This window comes from Vidua macroura, chromosome 2 (assembly GCF_024509145.1).
Source record: "Vidua macroura isolate BioBank_ID:100142 chromosome 2, ASM2450914v1, whole genome shotgun sequence".
In the NCBI taxonomy this organism is placed as follows: Eukaryota; Metazoa; Chordata; class Aves; order Passeriformes; family Viduidae; genus Vidua; species Vidua macroura.
Window position 1 is genome coordinate 65,671,080 of NC_071572.1, and position 21,270 is coordinate 65,692,349.

Here is a 21,270-nt window from a genome sequence, read left to right on the forward strand (position 1 = left end):
ACTCAAACTATTCTGTGATTCTACAATGCGGCTGATTTTATAATTACTGTATTTTCATAGAATTGAATTATTCTTGTCCTAACTTGTTCCTTCCTCCCCTCCCCTTATAGACGTGAAATGTTGAGGCTTTCCTTCCTTTCAGAAAATAAGTATTGGAGCCAAGATTTTATCAAGAGAATTTGTATCTTTGACAGTGTTCTGTCTGAAATGTCTCAGAGAAACCTGTTAATCCACATGTGCTGAGCAGTGTTCTCCTGCTAGGTTACATTGAAATGGGCTACTGGTCAGGCTAAAAAATCTGGATGTAAAATTCACTTTGGTCTGAAATCAGAGTTGATATGAGCTTGTGCAATTCCACTGAGGCTGCTGAACAGAATTTGGTTGTGTTAGTCTGGGGGATTGTGGCAAAACCAGTTAAGAGAATTGTGTGCTTAAAACATTGCTGAAACTATATCAGTAGCACATGATCAGAAGAATGAGACACCCTCACTACTTTTTATTTTTTACTGGGGAGCAGGGGAAGAGGTGGCAGTGGGTAATGGTGGTGGTGGTGTCCCATCACTGCAATTAAAACTCAATTTTTTTCTTTGGAGAGTTAGTCACATGGATGAACTTCGTGAAATAGTCAACTGGCAGTCCATATTTAGATGATGGGCCAGTCTTTTTTTTTGGAACAATTTTAAACTGAGGAACCGGAAGTATTTCTGCTAGTGCTGAACCAAAGTAGTGTCTCTGCCAAGCAGTCTGCTTTCATGGCAGCTCTAGCCAAGCATAGAGGGAGTGGAAAAGCAGGTGCACTGTCTTAGCCTGAGCACTTCAAGCTTGTGTAAAGTAAACTGCAGAGGAATGTCCTTTGCAAAGTATCATATATGTTGTGCACTGTCTGCAAAACAGATTCTGTTGCTTCCCCAAGTTCTTCTCCCACACACCAAAAGCAATGGTGGCAGCTTACCATATGTTTGATTTTGCCCATCTCCCATCCAAAAAAGAGCTGTACTGTTGCCCAGGAGCTGGACCCCATTAGATGTAACCACTGCCACGCTGAGTTCAGTAAGAATTTTGTTACAGACTTCAGTGGAAATAAAGATTTTCTTACAAGTCAGAATTTATTGATCTCCTTGAGGTTTCTGAAAGAATCATCTGTACTTCACCAGTATAATGACACTGCTGATTGGCATGAATTTCCCAGTTTTACAAATGTGATTGAAAGTATACAGTAGCCTTAGAATAAAGGTAGAGTATGCCACTGCAGCCTTTTCAGCAATGGAGACCAAATAAAGCAGTTTCACCATTTACAGATGTAGGGTGGTAATAGGTTCTTCCCATATAAAGTGTTGTGCAGTTTCTGAAAGAAAAACTAGTTAGTGCGTAGCAGGGCAGAAAGTTGAGAAGAGTTGTCCACTTCTGTTGGTTGTTGTTTTTGTTTTTTTTTTGTTAGCCCTGTCAGGGTAAAATGACAGTTGCATTAATTGTAGTTGTGTGATAATATTTGGGGAAAATTTTACACTGAGGCTCAGTTTTGTTGATTGTGAAGATCTAGAAAAAGAGTTTTCTCTGGGGAAATGGACTTCAGGTCTATCCTACCAGAGAATCAAAACAATTCACTTTCTAAACAGGTATATAACAAATCTTTTAAGAGTGTGTACCATAGAACATAGGTAGTGTTGTCATTTATGTATTATGTATTTTGTTAAACAGCGTGTTTTTAGGGTGTAATAACATTTTATTCTTCTATTGTGTGCTTTTACATACATCAACTAACTACATTTTACAAACATTTCAGAAACAGTGCTACCCACCCCCATTTTGCAGTTTGCAGAGTAGACTCAGGGATATTCAGGTAAGACCAAGATGACTGGTGGTAGAATGAAGTACAGAATTCCTGAACTTCCTGAAAGTTCTTACATGACTGTTAAACTTACTACACCAACTACTTCTTTGTTACTAAAATATCTGCCCTGTGCACATTACTTTCCTCTATTGGTTGGTGAAAAAATGGTGATGAATTGTTACCTGTTGATTTCCAGCTTACTGGTTGAGTACTTGTGAACTTAGACTTGAAAAATCTGTTTGCTTCCAAATTCAGTTCAGGATTCTTCCTCCACATCTAAGAGCTTTTGCTGCCTGATAGGAAAGTACCCTTGCAGGTCAGAGCTTTTGGGCCTGGTCTTCTGTTCTTCCAAGCCAAGGTCTCTTCTTACTGTAGTGCTGTGTGAATATTGCCCTCTGTTCTTCCTAATTCTCTGAAAAATACTTTTGCAAGGATGCATAGGCATAATTTGATTGCTGTACAAGATGTGTGAAGGTGATAGAAACATACTTGTGCTGGTTCGAAGAATGAGTTAAAATATCCTGTTGCTCACAAGGGCTTCATAAAGTCAAGCTTTGTCTCTACCTACATATTTCAGTGTGTTCAGTTCAGCTCTTCAGCCAGAGCTTCTTGTTGTAAGGATTGGTATAAGTGCCCTGAAGGAAGTCAGCATTGTGACAGTGTAGGGTTTTGCAGGGTACTTTGTAATTCAGGTGCCAGATTTGAACTTGTAGTTTAGTTTTAGGTCAGTAACAAGCATGTCTACTGACTGTCTTTCAAAGCAGGTAAGACTGAGAATCCATGGATCTTGGGCTTTCATTTCTTAGGCTAGTACAGTTCAGAACTGTGGACTTGTGTGCACGTAGGGTTTTAAATAACTCCTGTTTTCTCAGTTGGTACACAATCTTGAGCATACCAGAATCTGATTTACAGAAAACTCTTAATATCTTGTTCACCTTCTGATTTCAAATCCAACTATCTGTATGCTATACTATAGATCCCAAGGGAGTTATCTCCCATCCTTGCTCTACAGTTCCAGACAGCGCTATCAGGTTTTTTAACTGCTTTTTTTTTAATGTGAACAAATTTGCATCTTTTGACTGAATCTTTTCATCTGTTGGGCTTAGGACAGGGGCCTTGCTGTGTCATTCTAGTAATTCTGTCTGCAAGAAAAAGCTCCAAAACATCTGGAAAACAAATTCTATTAAAAAAAAAAACCAATAAAACAAAAATAAAAAGAGAAAACAGCTTATAGATTTTAAGGAGCTTGTCCTGAAGAATGCTGGTCCTGCTTGTTGTCCAAAGAACTGATTTTTATTTCACAAATACAAAAGTTTTTTGTTCCATTCATTTTTAAGAATTGTGCTTCAGTTGTGGAGAGCACAAAGATCTTTATATACTTGATTATTTTAGGGCCCAGTCCTGCAATGCCTCTATCATAGCAGTCTCCTTGAGCTATTGCAGTTGCAGGATTGAAGCTGTATATGCAGCTAATCTTACAGGGGCCTGATCCTGCTCTGAGACTTTTTGGCACAAATTCTTGGGCACATACACAGTTCTGGGTAAGCTCTTGTGGCTTGGCATCAATGAAACAATGGTAAAGATGGATCTGATTGTGTATTCTGGTTTATGAAGCAGTGAGGTTCCTCTTGGAAATCTCATAAAGCAGGCTATGTACAGAAGTTTGTAAAGTCTGTAACCTGGGCGATTTTTAGAGGTGTTTCTCAAGAAATAAGACAATTAGATTCAGAACTTTTCTCTTTTCTCCTTGAAATGTAAGGCCAAACAGTTGACAGCAAAAGTATATCAATAAGAATATAGATAAAATAAAAAACAGAAGGAACAAGTGGCCCAGTGGTGTTTGGTTTGTTTTGTGGGTTTTTGTTTGTTTTTAAATACTTCTTTCTCCAGTAAGTACATGAATAAAGTAATTAATTTATGAAACTTCTTGGAAAGTTCCCTCAACAAAAGTTTGCAAAAGTCAAATGTTTTTGTAGAAAAATAAATATTCTGAGAAAATGTAAAACAAATCTTATCCTGACAGTTAGGCAGTAGTGTTTCAGATGGGAACCAGGCTCAAGCCATGTCATGAGTCTTCCTTGACCTGGACGAGATATTTGTCTCATTGGAGAACTCACAACTTCAAGTGAAGTTAATGCAGGCCAGTTTTTGCTGCTGGTGTTCAGAAAACTGTGCAATACTTTCAGGAAGAGCTGAAAAATCATCAGGGACTTTTCAGTCTGCTGCTGCTTGGGAGTCCTGTATTGTCAGGTCAGTGAGTTACACTTACCAAAGAGAGCATGCCTAGTTGGGGTATGAAAAGTGTGTTTATGCTTCTACTGGTTTCAAAGCATCCTGAAGAATAAGATGCTAGTTAACTCTCTGGTACTACAATTAGACAGCCATGGGCATGCAGACATGCAGAAAGTTAGCTCAGGGATCTTCCTGCTGTATTAGTAGCACTGCAGTATACAGGACTCGTAGAGAAATAAAATGAAAATAGAAGGATATGTCAGGATATGATTCACTTGCATCAAAATGAAATTTCTTAAAAGGTCCTAGTATTTACTTCTTTTGTGTTACGGTGTTACTGAGACCTGCAGTGGGTGTTGGATCCAATCCACTCTCTTGCTAGGGCATGCTATTTCTTTTTCTGTGTAGCCAGGGATGGAAGATGGCTCTTAGATACATGTCTGCAGTTACAGTGAGACTGACATAACATCAGGGTGCTCCAGGGCAGGGAAAAATCTGAATCAAATAAGCTCTGGGTAAGGAGGTATCTGTATTCCTAACACTCACAGTGGGGTAGAGAATAGTGCTGCCTGTCCTGTCCTTGCAAGGTGATGGCTGTGTTGGGGTCAGGTAGAATATGCTCTGTGGTTCTGATTCCCTCATCATCCGGACTGATTACTCTTCTAGAGCTCCCTACCAGTTTGTCTGTCTGGATTTCCTGAAGTGGAGATTGGGATGGGTAAGGACAGCTGTGAGAGGAGTGTTTTGGTGCCTTCCAGACAGTCAGGACACTGACATACCTCAGTCTGGGAGAGATTCTCAGTGTTGGAGCAGAGGTGTAGTCAGAGATTCTTGTGAACACGTATGAGCTTTGCCTTGTAAGTTAATTGTGTGGCTACTGGGACCTTAACAATATATAAAAAGAGATAAGGGGTTGTGTGTGAGGGAATATGATGGCTGTCAGAAACAACCTCACTTGTGAAGTTACCAGGGAAGCTAGTGAGATTCTGAAACTTCTTGTTTAAGAACATACAATTTATGTTCCTTAGGTATGCTGTGCCAATTGATTCATAGCCTGACATTTTGTTATTGTTTCAGTCTTGAGCAAAAATGCATTCTGTTTATGGATTAAAAAAAAAAAAATTGCTGCATTTCCTTTGGCTGTGGAGCTGTAATTATTGTTCTTGAGTCCATTTATGAACTACTAAAGGCCTTTAGTAGAGATGATTTGCTTTTGACATCAGGAAGAACTGTTCCTGTTTCAAGTCTGTTGACAGTTTTTTCTCTAGCAGAAGGAAGTTCCAAGGACTTAAGTTTGCTACAGTTAGCATCAAGTACATAGCATGATAGATCTCCCAAGTTCACTGAAGCAGTTTTGGGATGGTGGGGGGGAAGAAGTGCTCCCTAACTGGTCTTGCATTTTTGTGCATCTATTACAAATCACTCGACTCCAAGAACAGACAGGAGCAGGTTTGTTGAGGTTGTTGATTAGGTTCATGGAGTCACATCGTCTGCAGTCCTCTGTGCTCTTGCAGTTTTGATATTTGGAACAGCAGAGGTTTGGCTTAAATAAAAAGAGAATCTCATCCCTTCCCAGTGATTGCAGCTGCTGTTGTCTTTTGCATCTCTACAAAGTAGGTGTGACAAATGCCTGTCAGAGGGGCAGCAGACAACATGTAAGACATGAGGATGAGGATCCATGCATCTTCACCTTCTTGTTACTGTGGTGGAAAAGTCTTTCTATTACAACTGTCTTATTCTTCTTTAGAGAACTTGACTCATTCATTAAGTTGGCCATGTATGATAGAAGTGGCTGGATGAGGAGAGGAAAAACGAAACAGGAAGTCAAATTGCAGTTAAAAGGTAAATACATGGAATAGGGTCTTGTGGGAGAACTAGACATGTCATCACCATATAAAAAATTAAGCATATACATAATTCTTTGAGACTGAAGTTATTATTTGGATTTAAAATTGCACCTGAATGCAAGGATTTTCAGTCTAAATTTGTATTATTTCTGTGTGGAATCTATTTTGAACATGTGAAATTTGCTAGTGGTGACAAGTATTTGATCATAATGTTATTTTAAACTTGGATGCATCAGCTTCCAAAACTTAGGACTCTTGACAGATATTTAAATATTTAAAACACCCTTTATAAGATTACTAAATCCAGCAGTTCAACTATATAAACAATGCTAGGGATAATGAACCAGAAAATATTCAAAATGGCATACCCTCTCCATAAATATTTCTCTCTTATTTCAACATTCAACAGAATGAATCACAAGAAAAGTAACTCCCAAATGTTTATTTGTTTTAAGTCACTAGTTTACTGATGATCTGAGCTTTCAGGGAAACCCATGAAGTCCCACAAGGTGGCAGAAGCTAACTGTTCTATACTAGACCATTACGTGATTTAGAGGAAAATAAAGGTAATAAACTCATTTTGCTAGTGGCATGCATTCAGATCATAAGTCAGGCCAAAATTTCAAAAACCACCTTTGTGTTTCTTAGACTTGTGAATAATTCTGGTAAATGAACAAGATTCTGTCCTCAAGAATCTTACTTCCAGACATAAAATTCAAGCATTCTTACTTTGTCAACAAAACAGGACCTTTATTTTCAGTAAGCAGTCGTAATTTGCTTGTAATGTGTATTGTCACTGTAAGTGGACATCAGGGGTGAATCCATTCAGGAACTTAGTGATAATTGACATTCACAGTTTAACAAATTGGCAGTGAGCATCTCCAACTTGCACATTCACACTGACACTGTGGGAATGCTGATCATGAGGTGGGACACAGGGCTAAGGAACTGCAGAAGCAAAGGCATTCTCTGCTGCTTCAGTGAGACTGCAGAGATATTTTACTTTGGAAACTGAAGAATCAAAACATCATTAAAAGTATCAGAGTTGGGGGATTATTGGCAATAATTGAAATAGCTTATCCTAACTAGTGAGACAGTGTTGGCTAGTATATAGAACATAAGGCTGAAATTTTGTTTTTCTTTTCCCAGTGCTCCAATCTTTACTTGGCCTGCTGGATTTCTTATTCCACTTTTCTTGCTTTTGTTTCCATGTACCTGCTGATGGGCCAGCACTTTCCTGAAACATTCTGTGATCAGGATGTAAAGCACTGCAAAAGAGCAAGCAATCAAGTATGTCTCCTCAAAAGCATGATTTGAGACCTGTGATGGTATCCCCATGCTTATTTAACCTTGCACTTTGAGTTCCAAATCTCGTTTTTAAAAATCCTCTCTGGCCTGCCCTAGAAATCCATGGACCTGGAGGGTTTTCGTTGGCAGAAGTAACACTGAAGGAAACAGTAATAAAATGAAGTGATTGTCTCTGATTCAGTGGACCATAAAGTGTTGGTTTGAGACTTGACTCTCTCGATTTTTGTTTAGAGATTTTATTTTAAATCAGCTAATGTCCATTTTTGTTTTTTTAAGTGAGGGGACAAATATGTATATTAACCAGGTATCTTCAGGAATGTGAACAGTGTTGCTTATGTGGACAAGACAATGCAATTCAGTAGGATTAGGTGAAACAGCTACCTAAGATTAGGTAGCTTTCTTAATCAATAGACAGATACTAGGAGTAAAAATATTTCAACTCTCATAAGAAATTTAAAATTCCATGCCACTTGGTGTCAATTGCTTGTCATTATGATGTAGAGAAAGTTCCTAATACTGTATTATGGGGGTATCTGTAATAGCCATATAAGGTGAATGAAGTGAAAATCCTTCCACGCCTGATATGAAATAGTATTGATGAAAGGAACTTGCTACACAATTGATTTTAAATGTTCTTGACTTACAGACCTATTGCACTAGTGTGTTGTCCAGTAAAATACCTGCACCTCACTAGTACAGGGATTGTGGGATGAGATAGAGATGAGCGTTCTCAGCAGCTGCCACAAAGAAGTAGCATAAACCATTGTTCTGCCAAAATATGTGAGCTTTAGGACATTTATTTTTATACCCCTGTTTGCAGGAATGCTTGAAATTTAGAAAAACCCTTGGGTTTAGATCTAACCTGAGTATTTTTAGTGGCTGCAGTCAGATGATACTTATAGTTTCAAGTGAAAATTCTGTGATTTTCAGTAGTTACACCTTTCATTTGCCTCTAATTTGAAAGAAATTCTAGTTTTTACATAAACATCTTAATGATTAGAAAGTAAATAATTATTAAGGATTCAGCATTTGATGAATGTACTAGTGAAAGTTGTTCAATGCAGTTGAAAAGGTGCACTATTTACAGAGTAATGTACCAGTAGGAGCAGGACTCTCAGCTGTGGATTAAGTGATTGTTGCTTATTGAAACAAGCCTGGCTATATCTGTCATTTCTTCTGTTTGAAATTTTCAGTTACATAAGTGAGGTAGATGCCTCACTTCCATTGCAACTCAGAAGCAGTGGGTCACTTATACTGATGTGAAATACTTAAAAAAAACCCTACATACCTTTATGTAAATACAATGAAAAAAATCAATTTCAGACTTTAAGATGGAAGATCATGTATTACTGTGGTGTCTGTGTTCAGCAGTGTCACCCGATATGATGTGCAAACATGGATGTTAATGTGGCTTGCAGAGAATTTGCTGCTGCTGCCTCTTCAGACCACTATGTCAGGGTAAAGTTTGAATCTTACGTTTCTTTATGCATAAAAAGTCAGCGATCATGATAATACCAGGGTTAGAAAGAGTAGTGCAAGCAATTAATTTTAATTTCACCACACAGTCAATACAGGAAAAGGCATTGGAGTGTATATTGGCATATGTGCTTTTGGGCAGAGGAGTAGCTTTCCAGAGAATGGTGGATGCTGTTTCTCAGCAGTGGCAAATTGTTATGAGAGATACCTGCTTTGTGGTGTACTTAAAATTGTTATAATGAAATGGGAGGCTTAGTAAAGATTACTGAATAGTTTAGCAATTGATGGCAATTGCTGTATAACTCCAAATTAATCACAGTATTACTAGAGGAAACGTGGGAGGTGAAGAGGAATGCACAGGGCATGTGGCCCTCCAACAGAGGTATATTCTTCCAGGAAACCCGGAGTCTTCCCTCCCTATCTGCCAAACCCTGTCTTAAATGCCTCAACTGTTTGCTGACTTTGGTTAATTCAGGGACAATTGGAGTTGCCCCCTCCACCAGATTACCTGCTGAAGTGCTGAATGCCCTCTCTTATCCATGACCAGCTTGGGAATTCAGGGCATCACTGGCCTCTGGTAAATGCCCAACTCAAAAAAGAGTCCAGCCAGACAAATGGACAAATAGATACTGCCTGTTTAGTAACTAAGCCAAGAGTTGTATACATCCCTCCCAAGTCAGATTTGAGGGATTTTGAGGTCTAGAGAGTTGGCTGTGCAGCATGCAGGGTCTTAAAAAGAAAGAAAAAGTGCAGAGATTCTTTATTATCAACTTCTTGGAAACACCTTGCTAAAATGTAGCATTTAAAAATACATATTAATAGAACCTGGCATCATCTCAAATCTTAAATAGTATGTCTCTACATGGTTTTGTGGTCACCTGAGGGTTCTTCCAATAAGGCAGAACAAGTATCAGAAGGAGGATAGGGTAGCATGGAGCTGTGTGTGTGCTAGTTTAACTTGCATTGAGTAAGGGGAGGCTAGATCATGCAGAGTGGGGCTAGGCTGGTGCACTTAGAGTTCCTGGTACTTGATTTGTTGGTTTAAATCAGGTTGCTGTGTCTAAGAGGTACCAAAACTACTGAGTCTCTGGGGCCAGTCACTGACAATTAGTGTTGATGAGACAAGGACATGTCCTGGACATTCCTTCTAGAGGCAAGATCTGGTTAGGCTGCACTAACACCTGCGCCTGTGCTAGGAGGTTGCAAATCCTGTCTGTGGATTTCTTTTAGAGCACTGGATGTCGAAAACAGTACTTTCTCTTGGGAAATGATTATTCAATTAACTGGGTATTTATTTTGATAATAAGTTTTGTTGTTATTGAAAGTGAAAACTAATTGGGGATAAGATCTGCTTATTAGAGGGCTTGTTCTTGGGTTTTATATGAGTGAGGGAGGCAGGGGAGGATGAGCTTACTGCCTTTGGTGCTCCAGGTAGAATTTTTGCCCTGTTTTTCTGCCTTTCCTTAAAGAAGCTGTCATTGAAAACTGGAGTCTTTGGGAATGTGTGGGAAATGCAGGAGTAAGCAGAACACTGAGAAGTAGGGTCACAGTACAGAAGTAAGGCCTCAACGCTGAGACCCAAGTTACCTGTGTTTCTCTAAAGTATCTAGTGTTTACCAGCCCATTTAGTATCTAGACTGTGTTTAACATTCTCCCCAACCCTCCCCCCCCACTCTCTGGTAGAAAAAGTAACATTAAAAAAAACTAATAGAACAATTAGTGTGCTGAAGATTTGCTTAGGTATCTGTTGATAGGGAGTTTGTGTCTTTGTGGTTTATATACTGCATTGGTTTATAAGTGATGCTGTTAAATTCACAGCCCACATGTTCACCCAAGCAGAAGATCAAATTGTAATACTGGAATCACTTTAATATAAATGTAAATGTTGGAGAAGATGTTGAACTACACCAAATCACTTGTTACTGCAGTCTCTTACTTCTAGAGGAGCACACTTACCCTTGCTCAGGTATTTTCAGCACCAAAGTTAAAAGATGCTTTTGTTCTCCTCCCTTTTCCTGGGCTGTACCAGGCAGGGTCCCAAACAGCAGCAATAGTGGTCAGCTATTTGAGAGATGCAGGGATGCAGCTGGTAACTTCTCTAGAGTTTAACAACACCATCTGGGAGTTTCTTGGTGTCATGGTTGGACACTGGCGCAATGCCAGCGTCCCTATGAAAATGCACTTTTTTAAATAAATGCTGTGAGATGTTATCAGGAACAGAGCAGAGCAGGCTCAAGCTTAATAACAAAGGAAAAAAAAACTTTATTAAACTACTACTAATACAGAAAACACATAAACTAAATTTAGGATGAAGACCTTTTAAACCACCCTTCTTCTTAATTCTAAAAACACTTAGCTATGAAACATCACCCGGGATTCTTGATCAAATCACTACCCTTTAGGTAATCTATACTCAAACTATTAAGGGAGAGAGAAGTCTCTCTTGTACTACAGACCCCTAGGAAACACAGCTGCCCCGCTGTGTTTCCCTGTCACACATGGCAACTGCCCGGAAAAAATCTGCTAGTGTGACACTCTCTATTTTATGTCACAGTGCTCTCACCACCGTGCATGGACAGACTGCTCATAGGGCTCCTTTAAGGATGCTTTGCCACGGACCTAAAGATATAACAGTTCAGTTTCTTATCTTGGGACTACAGTCTTCCCTATTTTCTCCTGGGGCCGAGGGGTCTAAAAACAGGACTCATCTTTTTCCCGAAGACAGAGGGTATCACCATTCCCTCTTCAGCTTTCTTCGTTTTTCGCCATTCTTGTGCTGCTCGAAGCTGAAACAGGTCTCCTTGGGTCACCACTGCATCCTCCTAAAATGCAGTCTTTATTGCAGGAGAGTTTGGTTCAGTCTATGGCTAACAAGAAAAGTCTAGCCAAAGCTACTTCATCATCTCTTTTCACCTAAATATTTTTTCTTCTAACATCTCAGTTCCCAGACTATCTCTCTTCCCCTACAAATCAAGGAGGAGTAATACTTTTAAAAAGCCCTCATTTCTTGGAAAGGGTTAAAAGTTCAGACTCTTTGGACGGCTGATATCTCAGTCCAGCATTCCGCCTCCCACGGTGGGCATCCCCCCCCCCTCCTTCTCCTCTGCCGGCAAATTTCCAGGTGCCGCCAGGATTTCTGTCTCTTTCCCTCTTGGGGGGGGGGGGGGGGGGGTAAAGGCATCTCCGCTTCTCTCTACCCTTCTGTCTACAGGAGCTGGCTCGGTTCTAGACCCTCAGCCCCCCTCGGCCTACCTGGACAAGGCCGCGTGGCTTCCCCTCCCCCACCCAGCCTAAGGCTGGGCAGGGGGAGAGTCTGCACTCTCTGACGACCGGAACCAAAAGAGAGAGTTCTCCTGGGAGTTCTTGCTTTTAACCCCCTGTGTTCTCAGAGGCGTGTCCATACTTTCAGTGGTCACTCCAGGTGCCAATATCTAAACCTGACCACTGATTGGTTTGACCCAACTTCCTTGAAAAAATTCACTTCCATGTCAAACCACGACACTTGGTCTCATATGGACCATTGTACTGCTCTGTTGCAGTTCAAAATGCAGTGGTGGAAAAGTTATCAGTGGGTCAGCTCTGCAGCAACTGCACTTCACAGCATGATGTTTTTGTGCAAATAGTTCTTACTGCTAATCTGTGATTAATTTAAGGAGTGCTGGACAATTGCAGGAGTAGGACAGTTTGTATGACTGGCAAGCCAGTGTTGTACCCTGACAAGTATAGTGGCTCTGCACATAGAGCAAGAATGCAGTTGGGATCCGTAAGGCTTCTTTGGTATAGAGTAGCCTATCTTAAACCTTTTCTTTCCGTCAGTTAAAAACAAGCAAAAAACAAAAACAAAAAAAACCCAAAACAAAACAAAAACAAAACAAAACAAAAAAAACAAAAAAACCCCAAAAACCAAAGTGTTTGTATGTTAATGTTGTTACTGTATTGTATTTATACGGGCAGCTATATAACATGGAGATTGGAATCTGTGTTCCTTGCATTCATGCTGGAGTGGCAAGGAAGAGACCCACCCTCTTCTGTGGTGTCACACACATATATTTTAGACTTGAATGCAAGGATCCTGTATGATTTTTCTTGATGAAGAGATCTGCTGCATTTCTATGTGCAGTATCACTTTGCATACTTCATTAACTTCTGGTGAGTGAAGCTAGAAAGTAGAAAAATAAATTTGTTTGGGCAACTTTTTTATGGGGGGAGATGCATTTTTTGAAGTAAAATATGAATTTTGACTTTCAGTAATCTGTTTTGTATTCTCTTACAGTAAAGTGAAATGTTGTATAGTAAAAACTACTTCTTTTAACCCTGAGTCCCACACAAACACTGTGGAGAAAACCATGGGCCAGAGGATAAAATAATACCTTTTTTTTAATTGAATGACAAGAATTTCTCATTTAGTTTTAGGTATTATGCACAAAAAATGTAGAGAAGCTTTTAGAGGAGACCATGTAATAGTCATTGATTCACATCTGGCTTTGGTGTCAGGTCGTTAGACAAGAGCAGACATCATCACAAGGGATGTTATAGCAGGTATTTTGCTCTGGTATAAGAAACAGTAAGCAGCATTTAATGCTGGAGATGAAATGATGCTACTGTTTTTTTAAGTAGGTTTGCAATTTGCAAATGTTGCTTTTGGAGAAGCACCTTCAGTTCAATTTAGTTGGAGTTATTCAGAGGAATTAGTACTTGGTAAAACAAAAGAACAGCTAAAGATTGGGTGACATCTCAGAAAATCATAGGGTTAGTTGAAAATTTTTTCTTTTTTCGCTGGATTTTCATGTTTGCTACTTCATGTATTTATATGGTGCATTCATGCTGGCATAACCCCCTCTTCCTCGTGTTTCTAGGGAGGAGTCCTCTGTCCTTGCTCACAGCTGTGGTGGCCTTGGCTGGGGCCAGCCATCCTCCTGCAGCTCTGCTTCCCAGGGATGGCTGTGCCAGGCCAGCTGTTTCCAAAAAACCATGATGTGTGCTGATGTACCCTTGCAGGCACCCTGGGGCAGGGTAGGCCCCCTCTGCCAGGGGGCAGGGGTGGCAGGGGAGGCTGTGGAGATGGGAGAGCAGCCGTAGGTTAAAGAAGCATAAGGACAGCTAAAGGTCAGGCAGGGTTTGCTCTTAAGTAAAAGTGAATGAAAATTATTTTCCTGCTGCTTTTGCTGCCCTGCTCACTTTTCCAGCAAGCATGTTTATGGAGGAAGATATAACCTGAATATGCCAGGAATGGGATGGCAACCCACCTGCAGGGACCTGACCTCTCCTCCATGCTTGCTCCCTCTCACTCAGTGCTACCACAGAGACTGATCTCATCTCCTCCCGTGGCTGGCACAGTTGCCAGCTGTCCACAGGTGCAGACAGAATATATTTCTTTAAGTCCCTTCCCTGTTTTCTGAATCTTGCCCACTTTGTTCTCCAACTTTTTCCAGGGCCTACAGAGGTCAGTCGGATTTTTGGGCCTTAAATGTAAAAAGAAATCTAAAGGTCACAGATTACATCCCCAAACAAAGCTGAACTTCAGAATTCTGGCAAAAGTGACATCAGTGAGATCAAGCTCAAAAAACCTGAGCTCTAGTTCAGGTGCTCAAGCTTCAGTGGCATTTGATCACTGTCTTAATATACAAATAGGTGCCCAACTTGTGCTTTCTGATGTGCAAGCTAATACTGAAACCTGAAGAAAATTGCAAATGTATCCTGAAAGCAGACCTCAAGCTGCTGTGATGTTTTTTTAGCATTTCATTAAAATAAGCTAAATTTGAAATACTTATTTTTATATACATTAGGATTTTAATTCAGTGAAGTACTTAGTGAATGAGATGTGAAACTGGAGGGAGTGTGAGGGTTTTCTCCTTGCAGAAAAGATGACAAGATTTGGCCCAATACTGGAGGATTTTGTAAAAACAATTATACATACTTTAAAGGAAAGTTCAAATAAATAGTTGTGTGTAGTGACTGTTTCTAATTGGGCTTGATGTTTTATCACAATTAGTTTTCCATTTAGGAGGGAGGATAGAAACTATAAAACTTTTTGCAAATTAGCAGAGTGAAATAGTTTTCAACTGCTCTTTGAGTCTTTGCACCTCTTTTAAGTATATGTTTAGAAAATATTGCTGCAGTACATCTAGGAAGAAAACTGAGTTGTTTTGGAAATCTTGTTTCTGATAGAACTAGAAAATAGAGAAGACTATACTAATGGAAATTCGTTTTTAAGACTTTGGATTGCATTTTAACCCCATGGAGAACAGCTGTCATTATTCTTAAAGTAAAAACTAGACAAAACCCTCCTAATTTTAAGAAACTTTGATACTGGAAATGTGTTGATATTTTTTTGCTACAAGTAATATGTGAATTATATTGTGAGAAGTAAACTTCTGTATCTGTAAATTTGCGGGTAACTTGTTCTCATAATTTTAAAAAGGGCACAACAGTAATAGGATTTTATTCTGCCATATTGTATGTAGTATCTGAGCACCTTCCACCTATAGCAGAGAAGAAGTGGGATTTAATTTCTCAGGATAACAGTGTGGGGGAGGGATAAGAAGAGACAGCATGCTGCTTGTTGGTAGGATTTTTGGCTTGGGTATTTTGTGCATTATTGATATGATATGATATGATATGATGCTTGTACCTGAAGTTTTTCTGACATTTGAGGTGTGTGGGTGTGTGCAGTAGGTAACAGGGCAGTGGCTTTCTATGATGGAAGTGTGCTGTTAATTTACTGCATAGCTCAGAAAGCACTGCTGTGTACATGTGCATATATGAAAATATTGGATACAACGTCTAAGAAGTGCTGAGATCCAGGAATGATAAAAATGGTGATTCTGCTATTTCTGAATACGCAGATTGTCAATGTTTTCTGGAGTGTTTTATCAGTTAATGTGTCTGTTTAGTGTTATATTGATTGTGTGGTATTGCAGTCTTATATAAGCATTGGATTGGGAGATTGCATCTGTTTTGAGGTGAATTGTGACTTTGTTTAGATTTAGTAATTAAAATTGTATTTCTTCATGGAGTTGGAATAAAATGCAGAGCTTCAATAAAGATGCTACTTTATTAGTATTGCTGCAATACTCTATGTATATGTGAGCGCAGTTCAGGTCTGAATTTTACTGGAGGCAGGATTACAGTAGTAGACTGAAATTGCAGATTTGATTGGAGAATTGTTTGGATGCCTTCACTGATAGTCACTTTCAGGTTAAGTTTTGGAGTGTTGTAAGCATACTCTCAAGATATGTTTGTTTCATTCATTTAATTGTTTGCTGGCTCACAACGCAGCTGTGAACTGCTGTATTTTCTTGCTATATAGCAGGGGAAAGCCTTTACTTAGGCAAGATTAATCAGTGCTACTTTTTCTATATTCTTTGACCAGATCTTCTCCATCCTGGTCACTTACTAAGCAATTTTAATGCTCATAAAGTACCCAAGCAAGCCAGGAGAAGTGATTTGGTCATATCAGTTCAGGACAAGATAGATAAACTGATGGAGTGAGTAAATGAGTGATCAAACTACCTCTGGCTTGGCTTGTTTTAAATAAATACAGAGACAGTTTGATGCCTAATCTCCACGAGCCATTAATGTAGGGAATGAGAGGTGAGAAATTGTCACATGGAAATTTATTTTGACAACAGTAGTTTAAGCAATACAAAACATCAAGTTAGTTTTAAAGCCGTAACTGCTTGACTGAAAGTGCTTGGACTTCTAAGTATGTTCATACCCACACTTTTACTGCTTGCTACTTCTTCCTTATGCCTTCTTGTGAAGTAGTTTTTTATCTAGTAGCTAATGGATGATCCCTTTTGACCATGTTCAAGCTTTAAGAAAATATGTATCTCCCTGCAAGAAAAAAGCTGACACAATTTAAAGTAGTGGGTTTTCAACTTTTCCAAAATTACTTTAAAGACATTAAAACATTGTCCTGTAGATGATGCGAATGCCTGAAAGAAGGAATGTAAGCCTACCAACAGACTCATCTTCTTAGTTCCTTCTGCAGACCTGTAGGAAGTAATGAGTGCAGTGTTAAAAGCTGCTCATGTACTGCTGTATCTGTACTGCAGTGAGAGACCTCTGGACAGGGTAATAACAGTAGTCAGCAAAGATAATGACAGAAATCTAACTGTTTGGTAGTTTTAAGCACAAACAGTTTTGCTTTGAAAAGAATGGTGGCATAACATGACTTGAACAGTCCTGGCTGTGGAATCCTACTGAAATGATAAACTTTGATTTTAAAATGTACTTGTTCTTTTCTTGACCTCAGTCAAGGAGACTTAGGAGAGACAAATGAGCAGAGAATAATTATTTGAAGTACAAGCAGATGATACTCTTGTTTCTCAAGGAAGTTTCTTGCGTAGAAAGGCAGGGTTAAAGAAACGGAGCTTTTTGTACTGAAAACAATGCAATACTTTAGCCTATTTTCCCAGCTTTTTCTTTGTATGACCTGTCATCTTAAGGATGAAGTGCCTTTAATAATGAAAGACTGAAGTGGACTGGTAGAGGAGGGTCTTTCAGAATAGTTTAAAGTCATTTACAAAATACATAATAGCAGGTTACTTAAAAAGATGTGAGAAAGTTTTATTTCGTTACCAAATCAAGATGTGCTTTAAGTGATTTGTTAGTTAACCTCATAACAATGGTTAATTATATTTATTTCCTGCTAGAAGTATTTCTTCTAGGAAAAAAAAAAATAAAAGATGCTTCTGTTTCTGCTTTCTGTTTCTGCTTTTGAGGTTGCTGAAATAAATGGTCCTTGTCTGTCATGTCAGGAGTGCCAGACTGTTTTTCTGTATCTAGTGAAATACTCTCAGGTGTACCTGAAGTAAAGAAGTAGAGGAGAGGAAGGAGGCTTTTCTGTGCACTGTAGCAACACATACCTGTCCAGTATTGATGAGAACTAAGAAGTGCCCTTTCAAAACTGAGTATCAAATTGAGAAGCAGGGGAAAAACAATGCTCATTGCTGTAGAATCTCTTCTATACAGCAGGTAGGAAACAGCTTCTCTGAAATACACAGAATAACCCTGAGATTGGTGGTGGGCTTATGAGCTCATTTATCTCAGGGGTTGTGGACTCCCAGAGCTGTGAGTAATGCAGTACAATTGTTGGTTTTGATTTGAAGAGAAGCCCAGGTATTTATGTAACAATAATTGTATCAGAAAAGCTTTGGGAGTATCTTTGCTGTTTCTCTTAGGTTGTTTACTATTAAGAGCTCTTACCTGTATTTTCACTTTCTCTGCTGTTGGTCCACGTACCACCACAGCACAATATTCCATGCAGATTTTGTGGTTTCTTGGTTTAAATGCTCATTAAATCTGTTCAGCTGAGTGTATAAATCACATTTGCAGTTTTGATATAGCTCTGGCTTTAAGGTGTATGTTTCCTTAGTAAGGAAGCAGCTGTATATCTTTCCAGTGCTAATAGTTTCCCCCAAAAAGAATGATTAAGTACTCGTGGGAGCAAAACTAGTTAAAGCTGCCAAACTACAGGGACACTAGTGCAGAAATGGCATTGATATTAAGGGGGATAGGATGTGGTGTGTTGCTGCTCAAACTCTGGCTAGCCTAGCCTGAATGCTGAGATTCAGGCTGCCTTTAGTCTCCTTGTGGCTTTTGTGATGTTGCTGCAGCACCTGAAGGTCCTGCTGCAATGAGGCTTTGCATCCGCTCGGTGGGAGCTGACTGCTCCGTCGGAGGAGCTGTAGATGGGGATGTATGTCTGTATCAGTGACCTTCAGCTTACAGCCTGAGGATTCAGTGTAACTGCAGTCACCACAGGCAGGCTGTGAACTGGGAAGCCTTGGGACAAAAGCATGGGTCCTGTCTGCCCACTCCTGGAAATAAAGGCCACAGGCTTTGGAGAGAGGCCAAGAGAGAGGTGTGATTGTGTTTCTAGCTTAGTCTGGATTTGTCAGCAGACTGAGTATAGGACATACTTTGAAACAGTGTCAAAAAGTGAACAAGCCACAGTGAATTTTAAAGGAGTCATTAAATGCTTTCTTAGAAGTTGCTGAGTTTCATAATCTGGAATGGAATCTTCCAAATGGGATTTAGACATGCTACAGGTTCCTTTACTGAGCAGACAAGAGAAAATATATGCAAGAAGTGGTAAAAATAAAATTGGTTGGCCACCTTGCCTCTGTTTTCTGTTCTTCTGTCAGTATAATGTAGAGGACATGAGATGGGATTTTTTTAAAGTGTAAGAACTTCACTTAAACTGATTTTCTGTTTTATTTTGGCCCTATTTTATATCTACTCTGTACCTACCAGTACAAAACACCCTGCATCTTGCTATACAGAGCTAATGGGGCAAAACATTGAGACCTGAAAGAGGGCAAGACAAGTATAAAAACCATGCAGTGTCCCTACTTACCTCCACAGCCTCATTTAGAAAAGCCCTAAATGCGTGGGGATTCTCTCCTTTTGGCTGAGAAGTATAGATCATCAGATCCTAGGTGTGCTAGTGTTACTAACATCCACTGCCATGCTGTTTCCTGTTACGAATTTAAATTATTACTTTGAAACACTGGCTGATGGTGCTCATGGTAGTCAGTCCACCCCCTCCTTGTGGTTTTTTGACTTCTGTTTTCCAAGCTCATGTTTATTTAGAATGCTGTATATCACTGTTTTTTGTGGGATTTTTGTAACGCTGTCCTAATGACACAAACCAGCCTTGCTGCTGAGGAATGTGGGGGACAGGCAAGCAGCAGAAGCAGCCCGACTCTGGCACAGGCCAGGACGGCAGCACCAGCCTTCCCGGGGTTACCAGCTCCTGCAGGGAGCAAGCTTCCGTGGCCTGCCTTCCCGTGGGAACGGGAGCCCCGTGGAGGTAGAGAAAGACCTTACAGCGTGGGAGATGCTGTTGTCGAGGTTAAGCCCTGCTTGCGTCGGTTTGAGTTTTAGAATGAAAAGCCTCTCAGTTCTTCAAGCTGTTTTCCTAAAGAATCCCCCCCTTTTTCTTTTAAACCTCATCAGAAGAAGTTATTTACGCGCTAGACGCGGCAGTTCAGTCCTTCAGAAGATGCCATAATCTGTTGCTGTTAGCACGCCGGAGGACTTCCCGCAGTTGCAGGGCAGGAGAGTTGGGTCCGTCCCGGAGGACGTGCCCTTTCAAACCGGCTCACGCGTGATAACGGGCTCGGCGCCCACGGCAGCCCTCACCCCGGACCGGGGCGAGCAGGGAGGCATCCAGGGCCGCTGCAGGGCCGGGGACTGTGGCGGCAGCGGGGCGGGTGGCGTGTGGGGCCGCTTGCGCAGGGCCGGTACCTCTGCGGCGAGTGCGCTGCGCGGGGCTGCCGCGGGCCTGCGCCCCTGGGCCAGGGGGTGCCGGCGTCCGTGTCAGGCCCGGCGCTGGTATTTCAGTAATACGGTACTGAAAACCAAGCTATAAGCAGCGAGTCTTTGCTCCACTTTTCCTCGCTCCGTGCCTCTGCTCCGCCCCGTCCGTACTCCCCGCGCTGCTGAGATCAGTTTCCTGCTTTTCGTTTCCCTCGGAACAGCGCTGTTATTCCTCCCCCGAAAGAGTTATTTTCATCGGTCTGGAGCTAATTTCTGCGTGTGGCTGTGGGTTCTGTTTGTGACAGGCGAACGCCGGGCTGGAGGAGCGGTGTCACGGCGGTCGTGGTGTGTTGCAGGGCGCCAGGGCTGTAGGCAGGATGGCAGAGCTCTGCGCCGAAAACACTTGTGTGCCAGCTCTGTGACCGGGAAGGCAGAGGAGGTGAGTGCCGCTCGTACTTGGCGTGGGTCCAGGCAGTTGTTGGAGGTGGAACCAAGAGTCACAACCTAGCCCGGCTCGATAACAAGAGACGAGCAATTATGTTGTTACCGTCTCCGATTAGACGGTTTTACTCCTGCTAATACTGTAATGGAGTATACTCAGGAAATTATGTATTTTGCTGTAGCAAAGATCTGTAGTCAATAAAAGTTTATAGTTTGTAAATATGTTTTTTCTCATTGAAAAGTATAAATAGGTATGACACAAATGCAGCCATAAAAGATGATAAAGGTAAAGTTTAAACAACTTTAAAAACCCACTCACGTTATTTCGGAACTTCTGGATGGATTGAGTAATGCAAGAAAAGAGACTTTACAGTGGTTTAGTAATAACTGTGGATCTAGAACAGTGTGATGTATTTGAGGGAGTGATGTTATAACATGGAAATAACATTATACACATGAAAAGCAAAAAAGAAAAAATACTTTTTACAGTTGCCAAGCATCCCTCAGAAAGGAAGCCAGGTTGGTTGAGTGAAAACAGCGTGTGGAATAATGTCAGTTGCAACAGATGAGCAACTTCTACGGAAAAGTGTCTTCATGCATTATTGCATTGGATTTTTAAAAATTATTTTTCTTTACAGAGTGAAGAATGTAAATATCACAGGTTCATTAATCAATTTTCAGCTTTTCAAACAGATGAGCACCATTCTCTGTATTCCCTCAAAGTTCTGGAATTGCTAATCTGTAACTGGTGGTAGGTTACACAAATACTTTGTGTTGCCATATTCTGCTTTTGCTGTGTTTTTATTACTGCCTGTTAACAATCAGATTAATGGAATGACTTTTTTTGCTCTGGGTGTGATGCTCTGA

The 21,270-nt window shown here is 40.5% G+C and overlaps 1 protein-coding gene across 4 annotated transcripts in view; it reads left to right on the plus strand.

Annotated features, from left to right (window-relative positions):
- Positions 1–21,270, plus strand: part of BBX (BBX high mobility group box domain containing) — a 135,119-nt gene that overhangs the window by 14,539 nt on the left and 99,310 nt on the right. For 2 of the 4 annotated variants that reach the window (XM_054001692.1, XM_054001717.1), the window contains exon 1: positions 20,066–20,401. The exons of the other annotated variants lie outside the window; for them this stretch is intronic. The gene's annotated coding sequence lies outside the window, so the exon portion shown is untranslated. Of the gene's footprint in view, positions 1–20,065; positions 20,402–21,270 lie in introns of those variants that run through there. 4 annotated transcript variants of the gene reach the window in all.